Source organism: Bubalus kerabau, chromosome 4, assembly GCF_029407905.1.
Source record: "Bubalus kerabau isolate K-KA32 ecotype Philippines breed swamp buffalo chromosome 4, PCC_UOA_SB_1v2, whole genome shotgun sequence".
In the NCBI taxonomy this organism is placed as follows: domain Eukaryota; kingdom Metazoa; phylum Chordata; class Mammalia; order Artiodactyla; family Bovidae; genus Bubalus; species Bubalus kerabau.
In genome coordinates this window covers 129,145,015-129,167,886 of record NC_073627.1, presented here as the reverse complement: position 1 = coordinate 129,167,886, position 22,872 = coordinate 129,145,015, and the positions used below count along the sequence as shown (strand labels likewise).

General features: G+C 40.7%; 1 protein-coding gene across 2 annotated transcripts in view; it reads right to left on the bottom strand.

Annotated features, from left to right (window-relative positions):
• The window catches only part of TDRD7 (tudor domain containing 7), a 100,544-nt gene extending 85,932 nt beyond the window's left edge, over positions 1 to 14,612 (bottom strand). Inside the window, exon 1 of one of the 2 annotated variants that reach the window (XM_055578588.1) lies at positions 14,463 to 14,612. The gene's annotated coding sequence lies outside the window, so the exon portion shown is untranslated. The remainder of the gene's footprint in view (positions 1 to 14,462) is intronic. The other variant, XM_055578589.1, reaches the window with a different exon arrangement.
• Positions 14,613 to 22,872: the final 8,260 nt, after the last annotated feature.

Genomic DNA, 22,872 nt, shown 5'->3' with positions numbered 1-22,872 from the left:
TATGCAAGACAGCAAAAGAGACACAGATATAAAGAACAGACTTTTGGACTCTGTGGGAGAAGGCAAGAGTGGGATGATTTGAGAGAACAGCATTGAAACATGTATATTACCATATGTGAAATATATTGATCACCAATCCAAGTTTGATGCATGAAACTGGGCACTCAAAGCCAATGCACCGGGACAACCCTGAGGGATGGGATGGGGATGGAGGTGGGAGGGGGGTTTGGGATGGGGGACACATGTACACCCATAGCTGATTCATGTCAATGTATGGCAAAAACCACTCTAATATTGTAAAGTTATGAGCCTCCAATTAAAATAAATAAATTAATTAAAAAAATTAAAAGGCCTTGAGAGAAAAGAACAAATTATACCAAAAGAAAGTAGACACAAGGAATTAATAAAGATGAGAGCAAAATCAACACTGACACATCAGTAATGAAATAGAAAAAAGAGTAAAGAAAAAAATCATGAAGCCAAAACTAGTTTTTGAAAATATCAATAACGCTGGTAAACTTCCAGGTAGATTAATCAAGGGGATAAAAAGAGAATATACAAATTACAAATAATATGATCAAAGAGGGGGCCATAAATGCAGATTTAAAAAATAGACATAAAAAAGTTGTTCATATCATGAACAACTTATGCCAATAAATCCAGTAACTAAGATGAAACAGATGAATTTCACTGAAAACATAATTTCCAAAGTTTACTCAAGAAGAAACAGACAACCTTAATATCCTTATGTCTATTAGAAAATTTTAAATTTGTAGTTAGAAGCCTTCACACAAGGAAAACTCAAACCCAGATGGCTTTACTAGCAAATTCTAACAAACATTTGAGAAGGAATTAATACCACTTCTATACAAACTCTTCCAAAATGGAACACTTCTGAATTCATTTTATGAGGCCAACATTATACTGATACCAAAACCAAGGACATAACAAGAAAAGGCACAGACAGATCAATATCCCTCATGAAACAAAGTGCAAAAAATCATAACAAAATATTAATAAATCAAATACAAAAATATGTACGAGAAATAAGACATCATGATTAACTATGGTTTTACTCTAGGAATGCAAGGTTGATTCAACATTTGTAAGTCAATCAATGTAAGTGACTATATAAACGCAGTAAAAGCAAAAGGAGAAGGTGCACCAGAGGAGGAGGTGGTTAGATGGAATCACCGACTCAAATGACGTGAATCTGAGAAAACTCCAGGAGACAGTGGAGGACAAAGGAGCCTGGCATGCTGTAGCCCATGAGGTCTCAAAGTCAGACACCAGTTAGTGACTGGACAATAACAACAAAGGAGAAAAATCACAATATCAATAGATGAAGAAAAGACTTTTGATAAAGTTCAAAATCATTTATGTAAATAACTCTCAGAAAATAAGAATAGACGGGAACCTCCTTAACCTGATAAAGAATACCTGTGAAAAACCTTCAGCTAACATCATACGTAATAGTGAAATGAATACTTTCTGCTTAAGAATGGGAACAAGGCAAGAATGTCTATTCTCTTCACTCCTATTCATTACCATACTAGAGGTCCTAGCTGGTGCAGTCAGGCTGATTTCAACACTTACCATAAAAGCATATTAGTTGAAATAATGGGGTACTAACAAAAGAACAGTCACATCAATGGAACAGAATGGACCCACACATAAATGGTCAACTGACTTTTGACAAAAGATAGCAAGGAAATTCAATGGAGGAAGTTCAATGAACAGTGCTAGAACACTATTCATCCACATACAAAAAAAATGAACCTCATACACAAAATTCAATCAAAGTGAATCATTAGGTCCTACATGACAAGGTTAATACTATAAAATTTCTAGAGAAAACAGGAATAAGTCATTGTGACTGCAGGATAGATAAAAAATTTTTAGAGCCATGAAGACAAAAATGACAAATTGGAGCTTATTAAAATTTTAAGTTTCTGCCCTTCTAAAGGCCCTTAAGAAAATGAAAAGACAAGCTACAAACTAAGAGAAAAGATTTTCATAACACACCTGGTAAAGGTCTCTTAACTAGCACATTTAAACAATATACAAAAATTCAGTAATAAAAAAAAGAATACAAAAATGTGCAAAACATCTGAATACATACTTCACAAGAGTACAGATATAGACAGCCAAAAACACATTAAAAGATGCTCAACAGCATTACTCATTAGGAAAATGCAAATTCAATCCACAATGAGGTATTAGTATACATCCATTACAATAGCATAAAATTTTTAAAAACTAACAATATGAAGTGCTGATGAGAATTCAGAGCCATCTCATACATTTCTGGGGGGCGGGCATGCAAAACAGTACTTTGAAAAATAGTTTGGCAATTTCTTATGAAGTAAAGCATACAATTATCGTATAATCAAGCAAACCCACTCTTAGGTCAAAATCTGTACTTCAATGTCATAGTAACATTAGTCATAATTATCCCAAACTTTAAACAATCCAATTGTCTATCAACAGGTGAAGAGATAAGTAAATATACATTGAGACAATGGAATAATACCCAACAATAAAAAGAAGACTGTTGATACATAAAACCACATGAATGACTCTCACAAGCATGCTAAGTGAAAAAATCCAGATAAAAAGGCTATACATTGTATCATTCTATTAATTTAACATTTTGGAAAGGCACAATCACAGGCACAGAAAAATTTCATCAATGGTTGACAAGGGCTTGGGGTTGCTAGGGCACAAGGCAATTTTGGGGGTGATGGAGATATTCTGCATCTTGACTGTGGTATTAGTTATACCAAGATAATGCTCAAAATCCTTCAAGCTAGGCTTCAACAGTATGAGAACCAAGAACTTCCAGATGTACAAGCTGGATTTAGAAAAAGCAGTGGAACAAGAGATCAAATTGCCAACATCCATCCATTGGATCATAGAAAAAGCAAGAGAATTTCAGAAAAACATCTACTTCTGCTTCATTGACCACACTGAAGCCTTTGTGTGAATCACAACAAAATGTGGAAAACTCTTAAAGAAATGAGACTACTAGACCACCCTACCTGCCTCCTGAGAAACCTGTATCTAGGTCAAGAAGCAACAGTCAGAACCGGACATGGAACAATGGACTGGTTCCAAACTGGGAAAGGATTATGTCAAGGCTGTATACTGTCACCCTGCTTATTTAACTTATATGCAGAGTACATCATTTGAAACGCCAGCCTGGATGAATTACAAGCTGGAATCAAGACTGCCGGGAAAAATATCAGTGACCTCAGATATCCAGATGACACCACCCTTATGGCAGAAAGCAAAGAACTAAAGAGGCTCTTGATGAAAGTGAAAGAGGAGAGTGAAAAAGCTGGCTTAAAACTCAACATTCGAAAAACTAAGATCATGGCATCTGGTCCTATCACTTCATGGCAAATAGATGGGGAAAAAATGGAAACAGTGACAGACTTTATTTTCTTGGGCTCCAAAATCACTGCAGATGGTGACTGCAGCCATGAAATTAAAAGACACTTGTTCCTTGTAAGAAAAGCTATGACAAACTGAATCAGCATATTAAAAAGCAGAGAAATTACTTTGCCAACAAAGGTCCGTCTAGTCAAAGCTATGGTTTTTCCAGTAGTCATGTATGGATGTGAGAGTTGGATCATAAAGAAGGCTGAGCACAGAAGAAATGATGCTTTCAAACTGTGGTGTTGGAGAAGACTCTTGTGAGTCCCTTGGACTGCAAGGAGATCAAACCAGTCAATCCTGAAGGAAATCAACCATGAATATTCATTGGAAGGACTGATATTGAAGCTGCAACTCCAATACTTTGGCTACCTGATACGAAGAGCTGACTCACTGGAAAAGACCCTGATGCTGGGAAAGACTAAGGGAAGGAGAAGGGGATGACAGAGGATGAGATGGTTGCACAGCATCACTGACTGAATGGACATGAGTTTGAGCAAACTCCAGGAGATGGTGAAGGACAGGGAAACCTGGCATACTGCAGTCCACCAGATCACAAAGAGTCAGACATTGACTGAGTGACTGAACACCACCACCACCTATAGACCTATAAACCAAAAGTGGTGACTTTTACTTTACATAAAGTAGATCTCAATAAACCCAAAAAAAAGTTCCTTCAAACTGTGCCCCTTTGCAGTCAACTTTCTCCCCATCACATATATACTGTCCTGGCTCCAATCTGTCCAGTGATCTGCTGTCAGTACACATTAGGACTGATTAGTGTTCTTGAGTATCATCCATGTTACTATAGTTACCAGGAGTTTGTTGCTTTTTATTGATGAGTAGTATTCCACTGTATGGATATACCACGATTTGTTCATCCATTCAAATGTTGATAGACATGTGGGTTTTTCCCAATTTTGGAGTATTAAAAGTTCAGCTGCTTGCACTGTCTACAATAGCCAGGACATGGAAGCAACCTAGATGTCCATCGGCAGATGAATGGGTAAGAAAGCTGTGGTACATAAACACAGTGGAATATTACTCAGCTATTAAAAAGAACAGATTTGAATCAGTTCTAATGAGGTGGAGGAAACTGGAGCCTATTATACAGAGTGAAGTAAGTCAGAAAGAAAAACACCAATAAAGTATATTAATGCATATATATGGAATTTAGAAAGATGGTAACAATGACCTTATATGCCAGACAGCAAAAGAGACACAGATATAAAGAACAAACTTTTGGACTCTGTGGGAGAAGGCGAGGGTGGGATGATTTGAGAGAACAGAACTGAAACATGTATATTACCATATGTGAAACAGACCACCAATCCAAGTTCGATGCATGAAACTGGGCACTCAAAGCCAATGCACTGGGACAACCCTGAGGGATGGGATGGGGAGGGAGGTGGGAGGGGGTTTCGGGATGGGGGACACATGTACACCCACGGCTGATTCAAGTCAGTGTATGGCAAAAACCACTATAATATTGTAAAGTAATGAGCCTCCAATTAAAATAAATAAATAAAATTTTTAAAAAGGCCAGGTGCTTTCCACTATGCAAAACAGTACAGAGTTCCTTCAGAAAACTAAAAATAGAGTTATCATATGATCCAGCAATCCCATTCCTGGGAATATATTGGGACAAACTATAATTCAAAAAGATACTTACACCCTATTTTCATAGCAGCACTATTCACAATAGCCAAGACATGGAAATAACCTTAATATCCATAGACAGATGAACAGATAAAGAAGATGTGGTACGTATATACTACAGAATACTGCTCAGCCACAAAAACGAATGAAATAATGCCATTTGCAGCAATATGGATACAAGTAGAGATTATCATACTAAGTGAAGTAAGTCAGAAAGAGAAAGACAAGTATCATATGATATCACTTATATGTGGAATCTAAAATATAGCACAAATGAACAAATCTATGAGACAGAAACAGACTCACAGACATATAGAACAGACTCACAGTTGCCAAGGGGGAGAAGCGGTGAGAGAGGAATGAACTGGGAGTTTGGGGTTAGCATTAATAGATGCAAACTATTACGTTTAGAATGTATAAACAATAAGGTCCTGCTGTATAACACAGGGAACTATATGCAATCTCCTGAGATAAACCGTAATGAAAAAGAATATATAAAAACGAAGAATGTATATATGTGTATAACTGAGTCACTTTGCTGTACAGCAGAAACAACATATAATAACATTGTAAATCAGCTACAGTTCAGTAAAAGAGTAAATAAAGCTGCTCTGCAAAGCTATTTTTCTTTCTCTTGTGTAAATTCAATTTTCTGAAAATTTAATATCCATAATAACTACACAAGGAAAGTATTATCTTCATTCTGCAGATGAGAAAACCAAATTCAGAGATGTTAAGTAATCAAGATATTACACGACATATGGAAGCCAGGATTTTAGTCCTGGTCTATTTGATGCCAAAGCCCAAATTCTTTCTATCATTTTACCCTTACTGGTACTGAAAAACAGAACTTACGCTTGACAAGGGGGAGAAGGTGGGACTATGCTAAAGCCTTTGGCTATGTGGATCATAACAAACCTATCTCCTGAGAAATGGGTCAAGAAGCAACAGTTAGAATCCTGTATGGAACAACTGACTGGTTCAGGATTGAGAAAGGAGTACAACAGGGCTGTTGATTGTCACCCTGTTTATTTAACTTATACGCAGAACACATGTGAAATACTGGGCTGAATGAGTTACAAGTTGGAATCAAGATTGCCAGGATAAATATCAACAACCTCAGATATTCAGATGATACCACTCTAATGGCAACAAAAGATCTTCATGACCCAGATAATCACAATGGTGTGATCACTCACCTAGAGCCAGACATCCTGGAATGTGAAGTCAAGTGGGCCTTAGAAAGCATCACTATGAACAAAGCTAGTGGAGGTGATGGAATTCCAGCTGAGCTATTTCAAATCCTGAAAGATGATGCTGTGAAAGTGCTACACTCAATATGCCAGCAAATTTGGAAAACTCAGCAGTGACCACAGGACTGGAAAAGGTCAGTTTTCATTCCAATCTCAAAGACAGGCAATGCCAAAGAATGTTCAAACTACCGCACAATTGCACTCATTTCACACGCTAGTGAAGTAATGCTCAAAATTCTCCAAGCCAGGCTTCAGCAATACGTGAACTGTGAACTTCCAGATGTTCAAGCTGGTTTTAGAAAAGGCAGAGGAACCAGAGATCAAATTGCCAACATTTGCTGGATTACCCAAAAAGCAAGAGCGTTCCAGAAAAACATCTATTTCTGCTTTAATGACTATGCCAAAGCCTTTGACTGTGTGGATCACAATAAACTCGTCTTGAGTAAAATTCTTCAAGAGATGGGCATACCAGACCACCTGACCTGCCTCTTGAGAAACCTGTATGCAGGTCAGGAAGCAACAGTTAGAACTGGACATGAAACAACAGACTGGTTCCAAATAGGAAAAGGAGTACGTCAAGCCTGTATATTGTCACCCTGCTTATTTAACTTATATGCAGAATACATCATGAGAAACGCTGGGCTGGAAGAAGCACAAGCTGGAATCAAGATTGCCGGGAGAAATATCAATAACCTCAGATATGCAGATGACACCATCCTTATGACAGAAGGTGAAGAAGAGCCTCTTGATGAAAGTTAAAGAAGAGAGTGAAAAAGTTGGCTTAAAGCTCAACATTCAAAAAACAAAGATCATGGCACCTGGCCCCATCACTTCATGGCAAATAGATGGGGAAATATTAGAAACAGTGGCTGACTTTATGACTAGACTCTGTCTAGTGAAGGCTATGGTTTTTCCAGTGGTCATGTATGGATGTGAGAGTTGGACTATAAAGAAAGCTGAGCGCCGAAGAATTGATGCTTTTGAACTGTGGTGTTGGAGAAGACTCTTGAGAGTCCCTTGGACTGCCAGGAGATCCAACCAGTCCATCCTAAAGGAAATCAGTCCTGGGTGTTCACTGGAAGAACTGATAGTGAAGCTGAAACTCCAATATTTTCGCCACCTGATGCGAAGAGCTGACTCATTTGAAAAGACCCCGATGTTGGGAAAGATTGAAGGCAAGAGGGGAAGGGGATGAAAGAGAATGAGATGGTTGAATGGCATCACTGACTCAAAGGACATGAGTTTGGGTAAACTCCAGGAGTTGGTGATGGACAGGGAGGCCTGGCATGCTGTGGTTCATGGGGTCGCAAAGAGTCAGACATAACTGAGCAACTGAACTGAATGGCAAAAAGTGAAGAGGAACTAAAAGACTCTTGATGAGGGTGAAGGAGGAGAGTGAAAAAGCCAGTCCCATCACTGCATGCAAATAAAAAGGGAAAAGGTGGAATAAGTGGCAGATTTCCTCTTCCTGGGCTCTAAATCCACTGCAGATGGTAACTGCAGCCATTAAATTAGAAGACGATTGCTTCTTGGCAGGAAAGTTATGACAAACCTAGACAGTGTGTTAAAAACCAAAGACACCACTTTGTGGACCAAGGTCCATATAGTCAAATGTATGGTCTTTCCAGTAGTCATGTATGGATATGACAGCTGGACAATAAAGAAGGCAGTGTTAAGTGTTCGTTGTTCAGTTGTGTCTGACTCTTTGAAACCCCATGGACTGTAGCCTGTCAGGTTCCCCTGTCCATGGAATTTTCCAGGCAAGAATACTGGAGTGGGTTAGCATTTCCTTCTCCAAAGAATTGATGCTTTTGAACTATGGTGCTGGATTAGACATTTGAGAGACCCCTGGAAAGCAAGGAGATCAAACCAGTCAATCTTAAACGAAATCAACACTGAAAACTCTTTGGAAGGACTGATACTGAAGCTGAAGCTCCAATACTTTGGCAACCTAATGTGAACAGCTGACTCATTGGAAAAGACCCTGATGCTGGGAAAGACTGAGGGAAGGAAGAGAAGGGGACGACAGAGGATGAGATGGTTGGATGACATCACAAATTCAATGGACATGAACTTGGGCAAACTCCAGGAGATGGTGAGGGACAGGGAAGACTGGCATGCTGCAGTCCATGGTGGGTGAAGAGTTGGACATGATTTGGGGACTGAATAACAACTTCCTGACTTGAATGTAAGCTCATGGAAGCAGGGATTTGGATGGGTTTTGTTCACTGCTGAATCCCTAGTGCCCAGCCCACAACCAGAGCTCAGTAAATCCTGAGTGAATGAATGAAAAATTCTCCATCTAGCTAACATCATTCCTTTTCTCTCCTACTCACTAAAATAATAGCATAGTGTATGTGGGCAATTAAAGGAATAATCCTCAATTTAATTAAAAAATTATTTTCAAATTTTAATGGCTGTTGTAAACTGATTGAGACAGTTAATTATGTCAAGCTGTGATTGAGATCCATCACATAGATTATTTCTGGGCCTTTCCACTCTGAGTCCAAGTTCTCAATGAGCAGGCTCAGGTCTGAGCCATAGAGTTACTGCAAGAAGTTCACACACCTCGATGTGTAAGCATGCACTGCTTGAACACTGGTAAATGTCTCATACTAACATGTATTCCTATTCCTCAAACAATATGCAGATATGGTTGAGATTCAAAAACACAACTTTGTGAATGAATTGAAAATTCATTCGTTTCAATTCATTCAGTTCAAAAGCTATGAATTTTCAGTAGCTTTTGGTAGTTATATATTTTGTCAACCAATGGATATTAGAAGTACAACTACTTATGTGTGAAGTTTTACGAAGTTTTTTTTAAAAATTAAAAAAGCACCTGACACTTGAGGAGACTGGGAAGCAATACGTGACCACATGACTAAAATCGAAAGCATTTCTCTCCCTCCCCTTTTTTAGGCATGCTATTTTCATGGAATACTGTAAGTCTCTATTAGTAAACAATTTTTTGGAGGGAAGGGCAGTCCATTGGACTATAAGACTGAGGATTTCAAAGCTGGTGAGAAGTGTAACAAAAGCTGGAAGGGTGACTGTGGTTGTGCATCTTGTTTGGAAGGATGTCTTACTCTCAGGTCTCTGTTCTCAGGACTCATGTCTGTACAGTTTGCAATTCCTACATTAGCAGTATCAGTTCAGGCACTGAACAAAAACAATGTTACAACTAAAGCTCAAAAAACGTTATGTTATTCTCTAACCTACTATACTGCTGTAGAATGCTCTAAATTTTGGTAATTCCTTGGTTATCATGGCATTTTCTCAGCTTTCCTGAAGATGGCAGTTATTCTCAAGAACTTTTAAAAAAAGTATACACAGAAGAGTACTTTCCTCTAACTATAAAAATCAAGTTCATTATCTTGGATGTCATCCATTAGAAGCGTAGAAGAAAGCTTACCATGGGAATTTCAACTCAGTGCAGAGCCTCAACAGCAATCCCTCCAAAGTGGTTCCCAGACTGCTTAAGCTGCCATTTTGTTCTTTCAATCTTCCTCCTTATTTCTACTCTCTAAAAGTGTTGTGATAAATATAATTTAGAGTTTAAGAGACTTCAATTTATTTTGAGAATGTTATGCAAGCCCTGATGATGGTAAGTTAGGCTAGGCTGGGAGAAATAAGGTTGGTCATCTTTTAAAATTCAGGTTAGAATTCTTAAGGGTTTCCCCTGGATAATAAAGGGGCTGCTTGAGCTGGGTAAGAATCCCCTGCTTAAGCAGAGTAAAGTGGAAGTGAATCTGGGGAATTATTTAATCAGAATACTTTAATCTCAAAAACTGACCAAGGTCAGCTAGCAAAGACCTCAGTCAAGGAGGAAGAAACCAGCCACAATGATCACAACAGACTGCACTTGACTTTCATGGCCTTCCTCTCACCCTTTCTCCTCCTTTCCTTGCCTCTCTTTCTGAATGATAAGTGTCAAAAATAGAGTTATATGTGCTTAGCACAATACTTGGCATTCGGTGGTTATATTTTCCTAGAAGCCTGGTATGGATGGGAAACTACCTATGAATATATGCATTACATGGCTAAGAGTGAAAAGATACAGGCACTGGCATACTGGAGACATTTTAATACAGCATCAAATCTGAAACATTGTAACTTTCCCAGTTTTTCTTACTTGCCTCATTAACATACTTGACCAGGCAAGCTTAGTAAAACCACCAGACCTCCTCTAAGATTTCTCACCTAATTCGTACACAAAAGTCACTTGACTGCTCTGTCTATACAATGTCCCTGAACCATTGTATGGCAGCACAGGGTGGTGGCCTGACCTCAGAGTGGGGAGCTGAGAGAAGCAAGGAATGCTTGAGGGCACCGTCTCACCATCTCCAAACTGCTTAGTTTAAAAATGAGGAAACTGAGGTACCAGGTGATTATTCCAGGACTCACATATTTTTATGGCCAGAACCACAACAAGAATCCAGGTCTGGCTCCCAAACTTAGGGCTTGCTTTCAGACAGCTGCTCCGAATGTACAGCATTGGCTTCTGAAAGTAAATTTGACTTGGAGAACATGGAGCGCAACCCTGAGGCATATTTAGTGACTAGCTGTTAAAGTGGCATGAAATGGGGATCTGTCACATTCTGATTTAAGGGTGTGGCACTCAAATCCAAAATACTTTTCAACGGGTGTAAAAATTGAATCCTTTTACATTATTCCTTTTCTATTTTGCTACATAATTAATCATGAGTACCCTGAAATGCTAACAATGTGCACCAAGTAGAACAGGGAGTAGGCGAAAGTAATGACAACCTTTTGGAAAGCAAGGTTTAAACAATGTAAACAGCCTAAAATAACTTTCACTTTCAATATTATATTTTGTAAATTCAAAGTTTTTCTAATACACCTGAAAATGGTCCCTGGAGAGTCTAATTCTGAAGAAGCAGGTTTTGGTGTCCTCTGGATACCTGCCTTTACCATTAGCTGGCCCTCCCTGGCTCAGTCATTTCACATCTGATTTGCTTTCCGTAGCTTCAGTTTCCTCACTTCTGCTGCCCAAAGACCTTTGGCCAAGCTGGTCATGCTCCCATCTATGCTTTCTCCTCTCAGTTTCTCTTTTCTCAACTATTTCCAACTATACGATTTGATTCATTTACCTTGTTGCATTTTTTTGTGTCCTAAATTTGAGTAGAAGAGTGGCACTCAACCCTTAAATAAATCTAAAGAATTATTAGGGTAAACTGAAATCACCAACAATCTCTCTTATCTTCTTTAGTCAGCTACTCAATTTTTAGTGTCTCCTTAGGGCACATTCTTCTGGTAAATGGCTGCCCTTCTCCATGAAGATACTACTTTAGCAATGAGTCAGGCCCCTAAAATCCACAATGTGTGTGCTGAAAAGACTTTAGGCATCATCTAGTCTCTCCCAAACCCCTCATTATGCATCAATAAACTGAGCCTAAAAGAAGGAAGGTTTTTGTCTAAGACTCTTTGGAGGCAATTTCTCATCCAGCAACAGTTTACATGTTATCTTTTATTTCCAATTACATTCTATTTGTTACCACCTGAGTTACTCCTTTACCAACTCTTTTTTTTTTTGAAGATAGTAATTAATGCCCTCAGGTGGTGATATACTTCCTTCAGAGAGCAGTTTTCTTTTTTATTACTGTAATTTCAACCTCCAAATTATACATGCATTACTAATTACATAGTATAAATAAATAACAGCTCTCCATAAATCTACATACTGGAGAAAAAGCTCTGAGATCATAAGTGGCTTAGTTAGGAGTTTGGGCCTTAATCCCAGTTCTGCTTCTAATTAGCTATGACCCTTTGAGGAAGTCACTTCAGGTCGTTTTTTTCATAAGAAACCTAAGGAGGATGGGCAAGATCCATGGTTCTCAACCTTCCCTGGAGTCCTTCAAGTGCTGAAATAGGGTCCAAAGATCTAATGAAAATGGATTTGCTTCCTCTGGACAAAGCTAAAATACTGAGTTTGCTTTGGCGTCACATTGAGTATTTTGTGCCGATCAGAAGCTCTAACTGACATATATCCTAACACACACCTTTAGCTAAAAATGACAATTACTTTTAAATAGTTCATTTGAAAGACAAAATTTTTTTTAAATTGGCCCAATGAGGAAAGAGTGAAAAGATCAAAGCTTTTCAAAGCACAAAGGTGGGAACAGGAGGAGAAAGTCGGTTTTGCATAAAGAAAGAAAAATCAGTTCATATAAATATGAAATTAGACTGCACTCCAAGCACTAAGGAACTGTCCTTTCTGTATTTATGTGCTGACCTTAAAGTGTCCAGAAGCAAAGTGCTCACTCTATGTCAAATCTTAGACCTTACAAATAGCAACTGATCAAACACAGAGTAGGCACTTAAGAGTTAAAATACTATAAACTGTTTTTTTCTTACATTCATATTAAGTCCCCAACTAGATTATACTGCACAGAGAATTTAAAGAGAGAGAATTTAAAGAGAGGTCCTTCAAGGAGTTTAAATCTCTTGGTACAAAATACAATAGTTCATTCAGTCATGTTCAACCAATACACTTAAAAGGGCATTAGCAGGGATTACATTTCATTTCCAATCTACAGGGTCTGAAATTCAAAGGCACCACCAACTGCTGCTTCAGAGTCTCAAAGTGTTGAACTACCAGAGAGGCTGTAGGCTGGCAAAGGGCCCTGCACAAAAGATGTGGGTTCTAATCCAACTGGCCCCAGAGCAATTTCCTTCCCCCAGCTGGTACTGTGCATGTAACTGATGCTCCATGAAGGTTAGTTGTGTGGAACTGCAAAAATCTCTACTATGGGCCATTTTATATTATATAGAGAACTTAAAAATGTGTCCCTGCATGCAAGAAAACTGAAATCCAATTATGTAAAATATAGGAAGTTTGGTGGAAGGAAAAGAGTTAACACTTCTTGGCTGTTATTCTGAGCCAAATGAGTTGCAGTAGTTATCTAAGAAAAGTCTTGCAGGGTAAGTTAAATATTTCCAACTGATAAAAAGAGAAAATCGGGCTCAAAACAGGCGTGTGCTTTGTTCAAGAGCATACAATTAGTACGTGGAGAAACCCAGATTCCAACGTGAATCTGCAAAGTCCATGCTATTTGCAGTATGCAACACCTCCACATCAAAGCAGCCAGGAGTTGGTCTAAGTTTCACTTCTGTCATTAAGTTGTTGTATATCACTTAGGCAGGGCACTTTTCTGCAGTCTTTCCACCTGCACGAAAGGGGTGGCGGGTAGGGAGGGAGGGATGACCCAGGTCAGTGGTGTTTTTGTTTCTGTTTCGTAGGGTGGCTTTCAGAATTCGGCCAAGGCTGTTTCGAATAAAGGTATTTCCCTTTCTGGTTCTTTGAAATTGTTTGGGAGGGAGTGGTCTCTTTGGTTATGTATGGCAATGTACCTACCCCCTCAAGGAAATAGGAGCAGAACAGTTGTGTGGGCTTCAAGTTCCCTCCCATTAAATGAAGACTGAGAACCTGATCCTGTTGGGGGATTTGGTGAAAGTTAAGAGATATTCACTATGGAGTCATATTTCCCTCCTAACTTGAAGCTCTGTACCCACTCAGGGTTCAGGGTGCTCACGGTTTAAGAGAAACGGATAGTGTTTGTGTCCTGCATTGCTTAAGTGGCCTGCAGAGGCTAGTCTTAAGTTCCTCTAAGAGGAACTTAAAGTGGACGGTGTAAAATACGCGAGCTCAAACAGCCAGGGGGCTTGGATATCCCTTGCTCCGGGCGGGCAGCTGAGGCCGGTCGCCCCGGTGCAGGGAACCACTTCCTGGTCAGCACCATCCGTCCCTTGTCCACACCCACCGCGCCGTATTTCCCTCTCTGCACTGAGCTTCCCAAGCGGCAGAGTCCGTCCGACTCCGGGGTGAACAGCCAGACGGTCCCGTCAGAGATTTAAAACACAACGCTCTGGAACTGCAACTCCCCTGGCGCCCAGCTTGCTTTGCTGAAGTGGGGACCGGGGCATCCTCTGCGGCTACAGGGAAGAGGCCCCAGCCCGCTGGAGTCCCCTTCGGGGTACTGTCCCGCTAGAAACACAGGTGTGCCGCGGCGCCCCCCCCCCCCGCCCCCAAACCTCGTCAGACCTCGCCTGGCACCTGTCGTTCCCGCAGCCAGCAGGACCTGCGCTCACCTCGTCCTGAGGGCCCGCGGCCCGTCCCAGCGCCTCTGGGCCCGGCTCCCGCCGCCCTCTTCTTCACGGCCACAGTCGCAGCAGCCGCCCACTTTCGGTTTCCCCGCACCGCCTGAGGCGCTGCCGCGGCTTGGGAAATCACCTCAAGACCCCGCCCCGCCCCGCCCTGCTCGGCCCCGCCCCGCTCCGCCCCTCCCCGAGTGCCGCCGGCCTCGGCTCTGCGCACGCGCGGGCGCCGTGGCCGCGTCAGCCCACGCCGGCGTCCGCGCGTGGGAAGGGAAACCGACGCCGTCTAGCGGTTTCTGCGCGTGCCCACGCACGGGCTGACGGAGAAAGGAGACGGCGGAGGTGGCGGGGGGGTTCCTCGTGGACCATGCAAGGACTGACTGTCAGGGAGGGCCTTGGACCCAGCCAATCTTTTTAGCATTTACGCGCTCCGGCTATTGCATTCACTCGTCATAAGTTTCATTCAAGCATTGCTCATTCTTTTCTTCAATTCTAGAGCAGTTACTTTTTATTCTCCTAGACACCCACCTGGCCCATTCATTTCTTTTAGGTCTTTTCTCAGGCGTCATCCTGGGAGAAGGGTGGCCACACTCTCAAAAATGTCAGTCTCCTTCTCTAAGAGTCCTGGTGGCCCTTCTCAGCTTTTTCTCTCCTTGGCACTGTCTAGCGCACTAATGTGTGTTTTTTTACTCTCCTCTTCAAAACAAAGCTCTGAGCTCTGGGATCTTCGTTTTGTTCCCTAATCCCTGGCACACAATAGGCTGATTTAAACATTTGTCAAATTCATTCATTCATTATAAAATTATTGAACATCTACTATTTATTCACTTGTTTCTTCTATATATTAATTCTACCAACAATTATTGGGCATATTGGTTTGTGTCCCTTAAACCAACATTGCACATTTCTCTACATTCATTCTATATGCATTTACAGAGGGCCTGCTCTCTATTCAAACAGTATTTTTCACAGCTTTATTGAGGAAAAATTGACATAAACTGCACTTGTTTAAAAATATATGGCATGTTTTGATGTATGTATACAGCTGTGATACTATCACTCCATAACAATAATGAACATATCCATGACCCCAAAAGAGTTTCCCCATGTATTTTTATCACTGTCAACCTATGTGCCTCACTGTCCTTTGCCCTCCCAGCTGCTGGTTTGCTTTCTGTTGCTATAGATTAGTTTGCTTTTGCTAGAATTTTATATGAATGGACTCATACAGTCTGTGTGTGGGGGTCTTTTTCAGGGGGTGGAGTGGGGCAGCATCCAGCTTCTTTCACTCAGCATAAGCTTGTTGAGAGTCATCCATGTTGTGTGCACCAATAGTTCATGTCTTTTTATTTCCTTGTATGGATCTACTAAACGTAACAGAGTGTTAGTGTTACTCGTTCGGTTGTGTCTTGACTCTTTGTAATCCCATGGACAGTTAACCCACCAGGCTCCTCTGTCCATGGAATTCTCCAGAGAAAAATACTGGAGTGGGTTGCCATTCCCTTCTCTAGGGGATCTTCCTTTCGACCCAGGGATCAAAACCAGGTCTCCTGCATTGCAGGCAGATTCTTCACCAACTGAGCCAGTATGACCCAGCAATTCCATTCCCAGGGTTTATCTGAGGAAAATGAAAGCATATGTTCACACAATGACTTGGACAAGAATATTCATAACATACATACATAACATACAAACATATTCTTGTTTGTAATAGCCAAAAAAGAAAACAATACAAATGTCCATCAGTAGGTGAATGGACATTTGTACATATCTATAATACAACCAGTTTATACTGAACAACTGCTGTTAAGTAACAAGTGCTTATGGAGGACTACTTGTTGTAAGGCACAGGCCTGTGCTTGAGGAGCTTCTGCTTTAGTGAAAATGGTTAGTGGGCAATGAAGAGGGAGATAGGAAGTAGATTATGGAAGGCCGGATAGCCTATGATCAGGAGATTGGGCTTCTTCTCAAAGGCAACGAGGAACTGTTCAAAGTCCCCTCTGAACAATGCTTGCTCTCTTTTATACTCCTACATCTAGTCCCGGACAAAGTCTGCTGAAATGTCTCTCTCTGGCACCTGTTTCTATCCCTGCTGCTGTATTTCAGTCTATTTCAGCTCTCTCTCTCTTCCTTCTCTCCCCTTCAGTCAGCTCCAAACACTGCAGTGGATTTAATAGATGTAATATACAACCAGACACAATTTGGACTCTGCAGTGCTCATAACACCTTCTGGCTCTACCCTGAAGATGGGAAAGATGAAAACAGCAGCTCTCAGTTGAAAGAGTGCCAGTTGGAGTAGGAAATTAGAACAAACTCCAGAGTCCAATATGTAAAATAAATCATAAAATGATGTGCATTGACCCCAAGTCTGAGATCCTTTATCCTTGCAAAAAAGAATTCCATGTTTGAACTGTCCTATATATAAAGTAAATGCTCAGCAGCTAGTTTTTTTTAAAAAAAAACTCATCAGCCATGTTGATGAATAGTTTACATATAATAAATATTTTAAATTAGCTTGATGAATTTTGACAAATATATTTCATCATGTGTCTACCACCACAATCATTTATCAAACAAGTTCATCATTCCAAAAAAATTCCTTGTGGCCCTTTACAGTTAATTTATTTCTCCTACCTCCAGGCCCTGGCAGCCACTGATAATGATTTCTCTCACTACAGCTTTGCCTTTTCTAGAATGTCATATAAACAGAATCATACAATTTGTAGTCCTTTTGGCTTCTTTCCCTTGGCATAATGCTTTTGAGAATCACCAGGTTGTAACATATCTTAGTAGTCTTTTCCTTTTTATGTCGTCAAATGTATAGATGTGTCATAGTGTTTTTATCTATTTACATTTGATATACAATTGTGTTCTTTCCAATATGTGGCTGCTGTAAATAAAACTGCTGTACCAATTACATGCAGGTCTTTGTGTGATCATGTGCTTTTTCTGCATAAAGACTTGGGAATAGAATTGCTGGTTATAGGATAAGTGTATATCTGACTTTTTAAGAACTGTCAAATTGTTTTCTAAAGTAACTATATCATTTTGGGCTCCCCTTCTTCTAACTTTGAATGAGAATTCCAGTTATTCCAAATCCTCTCCAATACTTGGAATTGTCAGTCTTTTTAATTTTAGCCGTTTCAGTGGGTGTATAAAGATATCACATTGAGATTTTAATTTGCATTTTCCCATAACTAATGATGGGGCTTCCCAGGTGGCGCTAGTGGTAAAAAAAATCTGCCCACCATTGCAGGAGACATGAGAGACGCCAGTTCAATTCCTGGGTCAGTCAGGAAGATCCCTTGGAGATAGGCAGGGCAACCCACTCCAGTATTCTTGCCTGGAGAATCCCATGAACAGAGAAGCCTGATGGGCTACAGTCCATAGGGTCGCAAAGAGTTGGACATGACTGAAGCAACTTAGCACGCTCGCATATCTAATGACGCTGAGTATCTTTCCATCTGCTTATTTAGATATGTTTTTGGGTGAAGTGTCCATTCTACAGATTTTTGGCTGACACATATCAGGAGGTTCTCAGAAGTCCTTGGATAGCTGGCATAGCAAGGGCAGACTAGGAAGTTGTGTTTTTGGTTTTTTTTTAATTTTCTTTGGGACTGGTCCAAGGTCCAGGGAATTTAAACATTAACCTCCATGCCCTGAATATAATTGGATTTCAGGGGAATTAAGAGATAACACAAGAGGGGAATCAGAGATAACACAAATTGATTACTCTTTAAACAAAGTTTCTTACCATTTTGTGAGGGGTGGGGTCAGAATATGTGAAAGCAACATATAGATATAAAATTTGACATATGATTTTAGAGGTTTCAGAGTTCTTGAAGCCCTACTATGAACTTGTGTTAAAAACTTCCTTAGATGAAAGCCTATGTTATGCGGCTGTGAAGCAGAATTTAAAGAACGGACAAGACTCAGGCGTCCATTTTCTGCCTCTTGCAAAGGCATTCTCTCTCAGCAAAAGCTCAAGCTCAAGCTTGAAAGACAGGAGCTGGGAGCAGGAACATCTGGGTCACTCTTTCAGGAAAGGCAGACACACTTCCCAAGGGCTGTCAAGAGGTCCTTAGTGATCTGCTCAGGTGGCTTTTAAGGGTAGGCAAGATGGATAGTAGGGGGATCAAAAGCAGCTGGCCAAGAAACTATAAAACTCCTAGAGGAGAACATAGGCAAAACACTTTCCGACATAAATCACGGCAGGATCCTCTATGACCCACCTCCCAGAATATTGGAAATAAAAGCAAAAATAAACAAATGGGACCTAATTAAAATTAAAAGCTTCTGTACAACAAAGGAAACTATAAGCAAAGTGAAAAGACAGCCTTCAGAATGGGAGAAGACAATAGCAAATGAAGCAACTGACAAACAACTAATCTCAAAAATATACAAGCAACTCCTGCAGCTCAATTCCAGAAAAATAAACGACCCAATCAAAAAAAGGACCAAAGAACTAAACAGATATTTCTCCAAAGAAGACATACAGATGGCTAACAAACACATGAAAAGATGCTCAACATCACTTATTATCAGAGAAATGCAAATCAAAACCACAATGAGGTACCATTTCACGCCAGTCAGAATTGCTGCTATCCAAAAGTCTACAAGCAATAAATGCTGGAGAGGGTGTGGAGAAAAGGCAACCCTCTTACACTGTTGGTGGGAATGCAAACTAGTACAGCCACTATGGAGAACAGTGTGGAGATTCTTTAAAAAACTGGAAATAGAACTGCCATAGGACCCAGCAATCCCACTGCTGAGCATACACACTGAGGACACCAGAAGGGAAAGAGACACGTGTACCCCAATATTCATTGCAGCACTGTTTATAATAGCCAAGACGTGGAGGCAACCTAGATGTCCATCAGCAGACGAATGGATAAGAAAGCTGTGGCACATATACACAATGGAGTATTACTCAGCCATTAAAAAGAATACATTTGAATCAGTTCTAAGGAGGTGGATGAAACTGGAGCCTATCATACAGAGTGAAGCAAGTCAGAAAGAAAAACACCAATACAGTATACTAACGCATATATATGGAATTTAGAAAGATGGTAACAATAACCCTGTATGCGAGACAGCAAAAGAGACACAGATGTATAGAACAGTCCTTTGGACTCTGTGGGAGAGGGCGAGGGTGGGATGATTTGGAAGAATGGCATTGAAACATGTATAAGATCATATGTGAAACGAACCGCCAGTCCAGATTCGATGCATGATAAAGGATGCTTGGGGCTGCTGAACTGGGATGACCCAGAGGGATGGTATGGGGAGGGAGGTGGGAGGGGGGTTCAGGATGGGGAACACGTGAACACTCGTGGCCGATTCATCTTGATCTATAGCAAAACCAATACAATATTGTAAAGTAATTAGCCTTCAATTAAAATAAATAAATTTATATTAAAAAAAACAAAACAAAACAAAAACAGCTGGACAGTAGGCAGCAGCCTGACAGGCTCATCCAGATATTTCTCAAGAGAGATTATCATGGAAAGGGTATGCCCAGGTGAGAGGCCCAAGGATAAGGAAGGAAGATGGATTTGTTGCCAGTTTATCCTGGGCTGAGAAAAGTGGAAATATCTCAAGTGTGAAACCTTCATCTAAAGCCCTTCAAGCATTTTTATCTCTATTTGGGGAGCCTATTCATTTGGAAAGAGCCACCACATTGAACACAAGCACCAAAACACCTGTAAAACCCAGAAAAAGACAGAACTAAAGCTGTCGGTTGAGTTGAATCTCTTCCTTTTCTCAGTTCAGCAAGCAACCTTGCTGAATTGACAGTGACAGTGACAATGTTCCAAGAATACACCAATAGCTCACCTTGTTTTTATTTCACCTGATGGATGTTTTGGTGTTTGCAATACAGCCCAAAATTGAGAGTGGTGACTTCAGATACCCCTGGTTGCCCTCATCTCACTTCTCATCTGAACTTACCTGGTTCTTCTCTATACTGTCTCCAAAGAGAAGACCAAAACGAAAACTCTCATTTCTATCACTTTGTTGTTGAGTTGCCCAGTTGTGTTGGACTCTTTGCGACCCCATGGACTGCAGCACGCCAGGCCTCTCTTCCTTCATCATCTCCCAGAGTTTGCCCAAGTTCATGTTCATTGCATCAATGATGCCATTCAGCCATCTCATCCTCTGGGGCCCTCTTCTCCCTCTGCCCTCAATCTTTCCCAGAATCAGGGACTTTTCCAATGAGTCATCTGTTCGCATCAGATGACCAAAATACTGGAGCTTCAGCTTCAGCATCAGTCCTTCCAGTGAATATTCAGGGCTGATCTCCCTTAAGATTGACTGGTTTGATCTCCTTGCTGTCCAAGGGACTTTCAGGAGTCTTTTCCAGCACCACAGTTTGAAGATATCAATTCTTTGGTGTTCTGCCTTCTTTACGGTCCAGCTCTCACAACCGTACATGACCACTGGGAAGACCACAGCCTTGACTAGACGGACCTTTTTCAGGAGAGTAATGTCTCTGCTTTTCAGCACAGTGTCTAGGTTTGTCATCACTTTCCTGCCAGGAAGCAACTGTCTTCTGATTTCATGGTTGCAGTTACTGTCCACAGTGATTTTGGAGCCCAGGAAGAGGAAATCTGTCACTGATTCCACCTTTTCCCCTTCTATTTGCCATGCAGTAAACTCCGGGAGTTGGTGATGGACAGGGAGGCCTGGCGTGCTGTGGTTCTTTGGGTCCCAAAGAGTCGGACATGACTGTGCGACTGAACTGAAACTAACTAATGGGGCTGGATGCTGTGATCTTAGTTTTTTTTTTTTAATATTTAGTCTTAAGCCACCTCTTTGACTCCCCTCCTTCACCTTCATCAAGAGGCTCTTGAATTCCTCTTTGCTTTCTGCCATTTATTAAAGTGCTATCCACATATCTGAGGTTGTTGATGTTTCTCCCACTTATCTTGCTTATAACTTATCCAGCCTGACCTTTCTTATGAAGTGCTCTGTGTATAGGTTAAACAAACAGGGTGATAACAAACAGCCCTGTCATACTCCTTTCTTAATCTTGAATCAATCAGTTGTTCCATACAGGGTTCTAGCTGTTGCTTCTTGACCCTTATCCAGGTTTCTCAGGAGACAAGTAAGATGGTCTGGTATTCCCATCTCTCTAAGAGCTTTCCACAGTTTGTCATGATCCCCACAGTCAAAAGCTTTAGCGTAGCTGATGAAACAGAGATAGATGTTTTTCTGAAATTCCCTTGCTTTCTCTATGATCTGGTGAATGTTGGCAATTTGATCTCTAGTTCCTCTTCTTTTTCTAAACCCAGCTTGGACATCTGGAAGTTCTTGGTTCACATAATGCTGAAGCCTATGTATCTATTACTTTATGTACCGCGAAATGAGCCCAAGGGACTTGACTGTGACATTATTCAGTGTCTTATGTAATTACTCTCCCAGGAAATCTTCCTTGAGACCCCAACCTGAAAATGATGCCTCCTGTGGCTGAGCTCTTGGAGCCCCTTATTTATCCCTCAAACTTGCTCACAGTGGAGGAGGATGTAGGAAGTGATTCCATGTTTCATCTCCCTTGTAAACAACTTGAAAAGACTTTAGATTTTATTCATCTTTCCCCCCCTGCGTTATTTAACTGCAAATAATCTTTAGTAATAACAATTTTAACTCCTTCTTGAAACTAGACAACAACATGTTCAAAAGTATGTATATGGATGAAACCCAGCCTCCTGGGTACTTTTTGCTTTCATAAAAGGTCAGGAAAAATAGATCCATGACAAAAGGAATCTTTAGACAGATCTATTTTTGGTTAATCATTAACATTATGATCATTCCCTCTCCCATCAGGTATTGCTTCATGAACAAATGCAGAGAAATTTCTAGACAACTGCATTCATTTTAACTGAGTAAGGAGAAACAAAACAAAACAAAAAATAAAAGGGACAGATTCCAGGAACCCTGCTAAAATCCCGGCTCTGGTAAAGCTAAGGATGTGCTGATCAAGCAAAACTCCCTAATCTGCCCACAAAGGCCTCCAAGGTGAGTCAGCTGAAAGAGGCTAATCCCTAGAAGAGACTGATAGCTAAAGCTGTAGAGGCCACACAGGCACTGAATACTGGAAAACAGGGGATAATGAAAGCTGTAAGCCATATTGTATAGAGAAAGGTCATAGACCAACAGGGGAGAGTCATGGCTCTCTAAGAGGTTGCCTCTATCCCTTCTCAAGCTGTGGGTCATTTACACAGCTTGGTCTTGGACAAGGCCCATATGTAAGGATGATTCCAAGGATGAAACCTGTATGAGGGTCAAGAAGCAATAAATTAGAATCCTGTATGAGTTAGCAGCAGGTTAAGGGCCCAGTTGAGGGGTAGGGCACAAAGGTAGGGTAACAAATACTGTAAGCAAGGCAGTTAACTACAACATTACT